Here is a 9,806-nt window from a genome sequence, read left to right on the forward strand (position 1 = left end):
ATGTTTGAATTGTTTGTTCTTAAATAAACATTTTAAGAACATATTTTAATGTTTTAAACATTTTTCTTGAATGTATTGTGAATTCCTAGTGCCTTGATTTCCATTTACAAGGGAGATAGTAATTACATTGTAATTTACAACACTGGACAGAGTTAAAACACATGTTTACACTAATAAGAGTCGCCCCAGATCAGCACTAGTGAGTAATTACATTAACACTGGACAGAGTGAAAACCCATTTTACACTAAGAGTCACCTCAGATCAGCACTAGTGAGTGTCAATATAACACTCTAAAGTGTTGATTACCCCTTAGTGTTAAATGTGATGAACACTGGCCAGTGTAGTGCGGTGTTCATTTTTAGCACTATTTGGTGTTAAATCAACACTAGACATTTAACACTTTGATCAGTGTACTTTTTACACTGTGTAGGGTGGGACCATATGTACACGATGTCAGTGTTAAATGTAACACTTAAAGTGTTGATTTAACACTTTCAAATTTACTGTAACTCTCTTCTTGCTTACAAACAAATCAGATAAGTGTATGTAATTGTAATTGTAAACCAGGTAAGCATATAAACCCATATACAAACAAAATACAAAGGTCAGCAATTTAGAAGGAATAGCAAAAATATGTTCCTTTTATTTCATATATATATATACACAGCAAAACTGCCGGTGTTAATTGTCCAGTGTTAGTGTAAATTAACAGAGGTCAGTGTTATTTTAACACTGAAATTATCTTCTAAAACTAACACTTGAGTCAGTTCTTGAAAGTGTCCGCTTGTTAAATCGTGACGTGTTTCCGGGTAGGCGTGGATTTTGGCACTCTGAGTGTTAAATTGACCACACCTTCAATCCCGGTGAAGAAGCGCCCTCGACAGTCAATCTGCGTTCGCCCGTCGCCATGTTTCCTCCTGCTGCGGTGAGTTTTTGTCGATAAAATGTAGTTTCAGGGTGATATTAGCATAAGTATTACCATCAAGTCTGAACAGAATTGCATTTGTATGAAAATATTTGATCTTTAAATCCCATATCAAAACGTGTTTTTGTGGAACTGGTCGATTAGAGATCAGCACGTTGGAGCCCAACAGGAGAAGTAGCAGCTACAGTGATGAGAGAAAGGTGCTCATTTTTAACAATTTTCTGAGTCACGTTAAAACATACATAACTCCTGGCAACTTGTCCAGGTTTTAGGCAGTGGTGTCACTGTGTAGTAGCAGGTTTATTAATAGTGTAGCGAACACGGGCCCTGGTTCCCTAGTTAGCCAGGACAATGGCAGGCTGTGCCGTCGCTAATCTGCACATTCCCCTGCATTTCCCAGTTCGGCCGTGTTCGGGCCAGCTAATAATCGTCCAAAAACACCGCCAAGGTCATAATGTCCGTAAAAAAATGTTCTGTTGTGTTAGTTAAGGGTTACGTGTTTGTGTTTGAGCTAGAACGGCTAGCTAATTATGCCACACCATTTGATTGGGTCCCCGTCAGTGAGAGCAGGGTGGGGAAGCTAAGCTAACAAGCGGGAACAGCTAACGTTGTAACCGGTGTACGGTGCATGCTCGCAAATAAAGAAAATGGATGACGTGCGACTCCATTTTGTCTAAGGAATCCGTGACTGGTCCCCATTATCTAGCATTAGCTACCATGAGGTCGAAAAAGCTATCTATCTAGTTGACACCATCTGACACAATCCAAGGTTAATCTGTAAAATTCTTGAATATTTTTGCAACGATGTTTTAAATTAATGAAGGATGGCTGTTGGAACTGTCAGTCACATCACGTGTCATGTAGCTGCGATGCAGCGGTAGCATCTAGTGGGAGATTAGTAGGCTGCTGTATTTGTGTGTTAATATCAATCTGGTTTTGAATTTTCATTGAATTTCCACAAAAATAACCAGTGATAGCGGTTTAGATGTGTTCATTTATACTCAAGTAATTAAGGCCTATGTTATTATTGAGAGAAAGAGACCGGTATGCTATTGCAGTATAGTAGACACGTGTGCAAGACGTTTTGTGAGTAGATTGTATGGAAGGCCATGATCACATTTACGGCACGTCTCCACACGTCTCCTCTAGGCGTCAATTCCACACGTCGATTTTTTTAACGTGTCTACGTAGACACGTCGATTTCAACGGGCTGTTCCATTCTACTGATGTCTGGGTGTTTCCATTCTACTGATGTCTGGGTGTATGGCAAACAGCTTTTAGGTGCATTACCAGTTAACTTTATAATAGTTACCTTTAGAACGATGATGCTGTTTAAACAACAAAAGAAGAAGAAGAAGCAACGAGGACTGGTAACATTAAAAGCAGACATAGATTTCGAAATCTATGTATGTTTGTAATGTTACCAGTCCTACCACTAGGCGTCACTATGCCATATATAATGTATATTCTCATGTATATACACATATAATTTTGCTTTCACTTTAGATTAAAGGAGAGATAGATAATACATAGAGAATTGTATGACAAAAACAATGGTCCAAACAAATAAAGATTTGAAAAATTATGATAACCATCTTATTGTCTTAGTTTAATGTCATTTCAATACTGCTTCAATACTAACGTTGAAATTACAGTCTTAAAACAATAAGTACATCGAAAACATATACACAGAGCATGTATGTTTACACATGTAAGACAAAGAAAAGAAAATTTGATTTTTCTATTGTCCCCTATTTCCTGGGGCTCATATAGATTTGACTAATTAGTAGATTAGATTAGATCAGCAAATGTCTGTCCAGCGATTGATATGAAGGGGTGAAAAGTAGGGGAGGATGACATTGAAAGACAACATTATGGCCCATTGGCATATGAACATCTAAGCAATATCACACGAGAGGGAGTGCTGTTATACTTAATATCAGCACGGCTGTGATGGGTACGAGGCCGCGGTTCTACAGCGCCATTTATTACTTAACAGTAATAAGCGAGAACAGATTATGATTTGTTTGTTTATTTAATAATTTATTTTGGCAAGGGGACATCACTTTGCTTGACATTTTGGTATCAACTAAGGTAAACAAACTCATAGTCATGTTACATGGTGGCGGATGTTCAGTGCAAAACAAATTTGGTCTTGCCTGAGTAATACACATTCTGATATCTTATCCCCTTTCTCTTATCTTATCCCCTGACTCTTAGTAACAACAACAAGGTACAAGGTTCATTTATTGGCATTCTATAACACAGGGATGCACAATGAGATGCAAAATATAGTCCTTACAGTCCCAGTAGGTCTCAGGTCCTTACAGCCCCAGTAGGTCTCAGGCCTTACAGCCCCAGTAGGTCTCAGGTGTGTGTGTGTGTGTGTGTGTGTGTGTGTGTGTGTGTGTGTGTGTGTGTGTGTGTGTGTGTGTGTCCGTGCTCCGTTCTACATCAGCACCAGACAACAACATAGTGCAAAGAAATAATATTTTAAATTAAAAAAGAAAATACTAAATGAGATAGTGTGCAATATTGGCAGTGGCTAGTAGGGGTGTAACGGATCACGGATAATCCGTGATCCGTTCGGATCGCCCTCCACGGTTCGGAACGCATGTGTACCGCGGATCAATAGCAAAATCGTTTTTTTTTTTTTTTTTTTTTTTTAAATTTTTTAATTTTTTTCTTTCCTAACACCAGGGGAGCCACCCCTCCTAAATTTCGTTGTTTGGTACCTGTACTGTAGCAATGACAATAAAGACCATTCATTCATTCAAATGTAACCTGTAGAAAAACAATCATGTGCGCTTTATTCTCACTCTCTGCATGCGTACTGAGTTGACAACAACATTCATTCACTCATCTCTGTCCCACTTATATCACGTCATATCACCCGCTAAGCAGCCTGGGTGATTGTGTAAACACACAAAAAAAGTACTCTGTTACATACTCACTCCACGTGAAGCTGGGAATCCACAGCAACAAGTATCATGGCGAGTGCTACGTTGGCGAACTGGAAAGGCCTCCCTCGTCATTGAAATCACATGTATGGGAGCACTTTGGCTTCCCTGTTACTTATAATAATGATGGAAGGAGGGAGGTCGATAAGAAAGTTACGGTGTGTACCCTCACGTTGCCATGATGGCAAGACGCTACCTGGCTGTGCCGGCTACTTCAGTTCCTAGCGAGAGGGTGTTCTCCACAGCAGGAGACATAGTGACTGACGGGTCTGCCCTCTCCCCAGACAATGTGGACATCCTCATCTTTTTAAAAATGAATATGAAGTTATAAGCTTGAGGCTGCTTTGCTTTATTTACTTTTTTTTCTTACCATGTTTAAAGGATTTCACTTTATTATTTAGGTAAAGTTAGGTTTCACTTGGCAACCAGATTGCAGCAGTGATGTTATATATATATATGTTGTTATATATATGTTGTTATATATAGATGTTATATATATGTGATATATATATCAGTTTTGACATCTTGAATGTTGTTTTTTTGTTTCACACATTAAAAGTGGTGTTTTTACAGAATTCAAGGAAAATGTTGTTTTTATAAAAAAAAAAAATGTTTTGTGCTGATCCGAAAAATGATCCGATCCGTGACTCAAAATCCGTGACACGATCCGATCCGTGAGTTAGGTGATCCGTTACACCCCTAGTGGCTAGCTAGGCTAGTGGCCAGAGTTCAGTAGTCTGATAGCTTGATGGAAGAAGCTGTCTCTGAGCCTACAGCCCCAGTAGGTCTCAGGTCCTTACAGCCCCAGCAGGTCTCTCAGGTCCTCTGACCAGGGTTTGCTGGTTGTCTCCCGTGCCAGACTGAAGACCCAGGGTGATAGAGCATTCAGACAGACAGATTGCAGCAGGGTGAATACCCTGTTGCTGGGGTTGGTATTGTCGATAGCAGTGCACACTGAGGTCATTTAATTTTTCAATAAATATAGGCTATATGGGATGAGAACCTAGAAAATGGAATGTACATTTATTTTGAACATTGTTGTGTGACAGTGCTGTGGTTTTTGTAGGCTTGGGACACTGGGTCTCTACAGATTGTTTCTCTATGATAAAGTGTGGGCTATTGCACAACAAACATGACACAATTGATTATGGAAGGCAAACCTAGGCCACCAACCCCCTCTGTCAGGGGTTCCAATGCTGATTTATCCCCAGCTCTCCCTAGGGTTGGTCAGTAACGTCCGTACCTAACATAATACAGTGGGCCTGCAGTGTTTCCTTCAGGAATTTTTACCATGGTGGCGGGTAGTGCTGACATGAAACGCGCACGCGCGCTCAAAACAACGACGTCATTTCAGCCAAAACTCGAAAATAAAATGTTTTCCTGTAAATTAAAAACAAGGGTAGTCCGTCCGTCCGTCCCTCTCTGGAATGGAATGGAATGGACTTTATTTGTCATTGCTACAGTACAGGTACCAGACAACGAAATGGTCCATTAAATAAAATGACACGGTTCAAATGTTCACGCCGGCAGTCCGGCTCTCACACATACTGGCAGCGTCCCGGTCTGACTTAGCTCTCGTTTGTGCACTGCTTTCTTTCTTTCCTTCCTTCCTTCCTTCCTTTATGTGAAGTGGCCGGTCCCGGGCACAGCTGCCTCGCATCCGCTCAACGAGCCCGGCGGTTCGGTGCTGCGCTGATTAGCGGATGCGGGACAGCTGTGTGAGCGGATCGCTCCATCTCTCATCTTGATGAAGATGAATGATCTTTATTGTCATTGTAACAGGTACAACGTAATTTAAATGAGGAATCACAAAACAGTTTTGCAAGCGCGTCGCTTCGCGCTTGTGGGTGTGTCTAGCGCTGTGAAGGTCTGAAAAGCGGCCTAAATTTTTTTTTTTTTTTTGGGTTGAGAAATCTGCATGGTGGCGGAGGAAATTCCATCGTGGCGGACCGCCACGATGAAATGCATGTAGAGGAAACACTGGGCCTGTATTCCAAGCTCATGGGTTGTCAGATGCACCACAGGCTCCACTCACATATTTCCAATAAATTATTTTGCCTACAGGTCCACAGAGGACGCCATTTATTTATTTTTAAATTTATTTTTAAGTTTCGTTTTTTGTGAAAATTGTGCATGTAAATTATTTTGCCTACAGAGCCCACAGGCCCACAGAGGCCCACACACACATATGCACACTCAAAACCTGTCACTCGTGGGACGCTTAGGTGGCGTAGCGGGTTAAGCGTTGACCATGTAACCGCAGGGTTCCCAGTTCGATTCCGGCCGGGGACATATCCTGCATGTATCCTGCAATAAAAATAAGAGTGGGTACTGTCCCACTCTGAAAAAAATACTTAAAAAATATATCAGGTAGAAAACTACTATTTCCCCTCAGAATTTTATGAGAAAATCACACAAATGTAATATGTCATCCTCTGCATTTTACAGGAAGTCCTTGCAGATGTTGCTCAAAACGTAAGTCCTTACCTTCAAGGGGTAAACTACACAAAACATGATTTGACCTCTGTTTGCTATACATGTATTGAAGTGGAGTCTAATGACTGGTGTAATGATATTGTAGGGGCCAGATATGGTCCTGTGATATGTATATACAATTCACTGTACACATTACCTGAGGCAGGTATATACCGTAAGGTAGTACTGTTGTTGGGCAAATAGGTTTTGAACGCTTTGGCGCTGCGTTTGATTATTGTTAATTCTGTACAAGTGAGTAAGCGTATGTGGTGTATTTTAAAGCAATAAATGTTTACTATACTGCAAATCAACGACTAGGGATCCTGTATAGAAAGCAGCAACACTTACACTAGAACGCACAGCGCATCAACCGGACATTCCGTGGGTTAGCATCTCAGTAGCTCAGTATTAGACTGTGCTCCTATAACAGATATGTTGACTAACCCTAACCCTCAGTCAATTGACTTCCACATTTTACAGGAAGAGCCTCAGAAAGAGCCTCAGCCTTCAGCCAGAGCCAGAGCTGTTGAGTTGATCAATGTAAATATGCTATGAAATGTTTTACATCAGTTTCCACACTGTACCATATATTATAGTTTTTTGGGGGTAGTGTTACTGGATAAAGAATTGTGCTTATCTATGTGAAATTCTAGTTATTAGGTATTAATAAAGAAATGAGAAATGTTATGGCAAAGTCAGTAAAGGGTCGATGAAGATAGATCTGATCGAAAATGTATTGATGTTATTATTATTAGACATTTGTATGAAATACATTAATTACCATATTCTCCATATAACCTATAAGTGTAAATACCACCGGGTGGTTTAGAAAAATAATACATTTTATATTTATAGAATTTGCAGGGTTGGAGAGAAGAGCAGGACTCAATTGATCGAGCGATGGTAAGAACATTAATTTACTTGGCAGGAATTATGGTACACGTTTACATTTGTAGTTACTAACAAACTTTACTAATGTAATGAAGCTGTGATATTTTTTTGCATATGATGGATGGGGAGCAGCGCCGGAGAAGGGTACATACTGTGATGATTAGTTACAAAAGTCATTTATAGTGAACGTCATTCATGAAATTGTATGTAATTTTAACCTTTCCATCACCATGTTAAGGCAATAAATGACAGAATGGCGGTATTGGGAAGCCTCGAGGAAACCAATGATGGCGTTGCCATTAACATTTTATATCCTGATGGGAGATTGGCAACAAGGACATTTCAACTGTCTCAGCCATTCCAGGTAATTTTTATTTGTAGTCATCCAATAATCATTAACTTTTCTTTCATTGTGAAGGAAAAATAATCCGATATTTTCCTGCAGCATCTCGTTGCCTTTGCGGGGAGCGATGCCATGGCATCCGAGATATTCACTCTGCAGCTGGCAATGACATCGACAGCCATCTCCAGCAGCTGCAGAGGGGATCTCATGGACCATGGCATCGCTGGTCCCTGCACCATATATGTCTCGTGGCTGTCGAGCAATCAAGTCCAGGTAAGGCAATGCCCTGAACTTTAAGTGTTCATAATCTGTATACAGCTATATGATTGTGTATAATAAATGTTATGCACACATACACACGTTCTGGAGTCTCAAATCAGTAGATCTCTTGAACTCATAATTTTCAGGAGTTGCTGGCATCACCACCTGCCAGTCCATCTCCTCCTCCCAGTCCATCTCCACCTCCCAGTCCTCCTCCTCCTCCTCACAGTCCATCTCCTCCTCCTCCTCCTCCTCCTCCTCCACCTCACAGTCTAACACCACCTCCCAGTCTGTGAGTAATGACTATTGGCTTTACATAGATAATTAAGAAGGATTGAGAGGGATGTTGTGGCTTTAATAATTAATATGCTAAGAACAGTTACTATGATTGATAAGAACTAAATACACTAAACACCTTTGGATTCAAACAGAAGAGCTGAGCTTCAATATCTAACATTAATACAACAGTTTACCACCAAATCTTGCTAATTGCATTATTCCCTTGTAAGATGCAACATGTAAGACTGTTCCTTATATATTTTTTCCAGCTGTGTTTCACTCGTTCTTGAAGGGCTCCGACGCCAAATAAAAGAAAGGTCACCCACGTTCCCAAACCTGATAAATGTGGCACGTGGGGAAGAATTAGATTGTGCGTTGCGAGCCTTCAAGAGGAGGAGATTTGACCCTGAAACAAAACTGGATGTGGTGTTTGTTGATGAAGTTGGAGTAGGAGAGGGGGCTGTGGATGATGGGGGTCCCAGAAGGGAGTTTTGTCGCCTTCTGGCGAAACAACTTCAGAGCCACCACATTTTTGACGGCCCCTTGGAGAGACGGACCTTGGCCCTGGATAGTTTTGGTAAGATTACATGTAATGAAATGCGTTGGAATATGTATATTATAACATACATTCTAAGTTCTCATCATCTGCACACCTAAATTATATCTGAAAACATTTCAGCTTTTTTAACTTTTGGAAAATATTTGACTATGATATTCAGTGTGACCCCCCCCCCGTGTTCACATTGCCCCCACGGCAAACCTCTTGTTCCACAGGAAACACTGATATTATTTTATGTAATACTTATTTATTTTCTCCCTTTAGCTTTGCAAAATGGGGTCTACAAAACAGTGGGCCAAATGATGGCTGTTTGCCTCGTGCAAGGAGGAGTGTCCCCACACTTCTTATCAACCCGGCTTTTTAACCAGCTTTGTGGTTCATCACCTCTTCCTGTAAGTATGGAAGAGGTGATGGACCACACTCTGAAAGAAAAGCTTCAGAAGGCAAGTAAACTATTTATGTACATTTACATTCATGTTTTGCAATCTTATAGGTGTTGAAAACTCAGAATTATGACTATTGAAGCAGAATGTAATCAAATATTTTTGTTTTCCAAATATTATGACTTAGATCCACACTGCTAAATCTCTGGAGGAGGCCAGAGAAGCAGTAAAGGAGGCATCGGTGCACCTGTCACTCCTGGGCTCCCTGCGGTACCTCAGGTCACTAGAGGAGCGAGACCAATTGGTCAGTGCCGCTCTTTATCTTTATGCAGAGGGACGCATCCATGCTCCCCTCCAACAGTAAGTATAGCAATGTTCATCATTTAAATGACTACTGATGGACTGAGACAGTAAGCTTGGGGAAATGATAAAGAAAAAACTTTCTTAAACAGTTATTCAGTTAAAAAGACTTCACTTTCAAATCATAATTGATTTCATAATAATATTTATCTGCACAAAATATTCATAATGTTCACACGCTGTACAATGGAAGCAGTCAAGTCGTTACAGTGCTTATCTCAGAGCAGCTGACACATTTAGATTGATGTCTCTTCTTTAACTTCTTACATTTACAGATTTAGAGAAGGCCTCAGTGTCTTTGGCCTCTTGGAGGCAATGAAGGCCCACTACAAGGCCTTTGAACCCCTCTTTCTCGAGGACCTAAGACCA

This window comes from Nansenia antarctica (assembly GCF_963989245.1).
Source record: "Nansenia antarctica genome assembly, chromosome: 11".
Lineage (NCBI taxonomy): Eukaryota > Metazoa > Chordata > Actinopteri > Argentiniformes > Microstomatidae > Nansenia > Nansenia antarctica.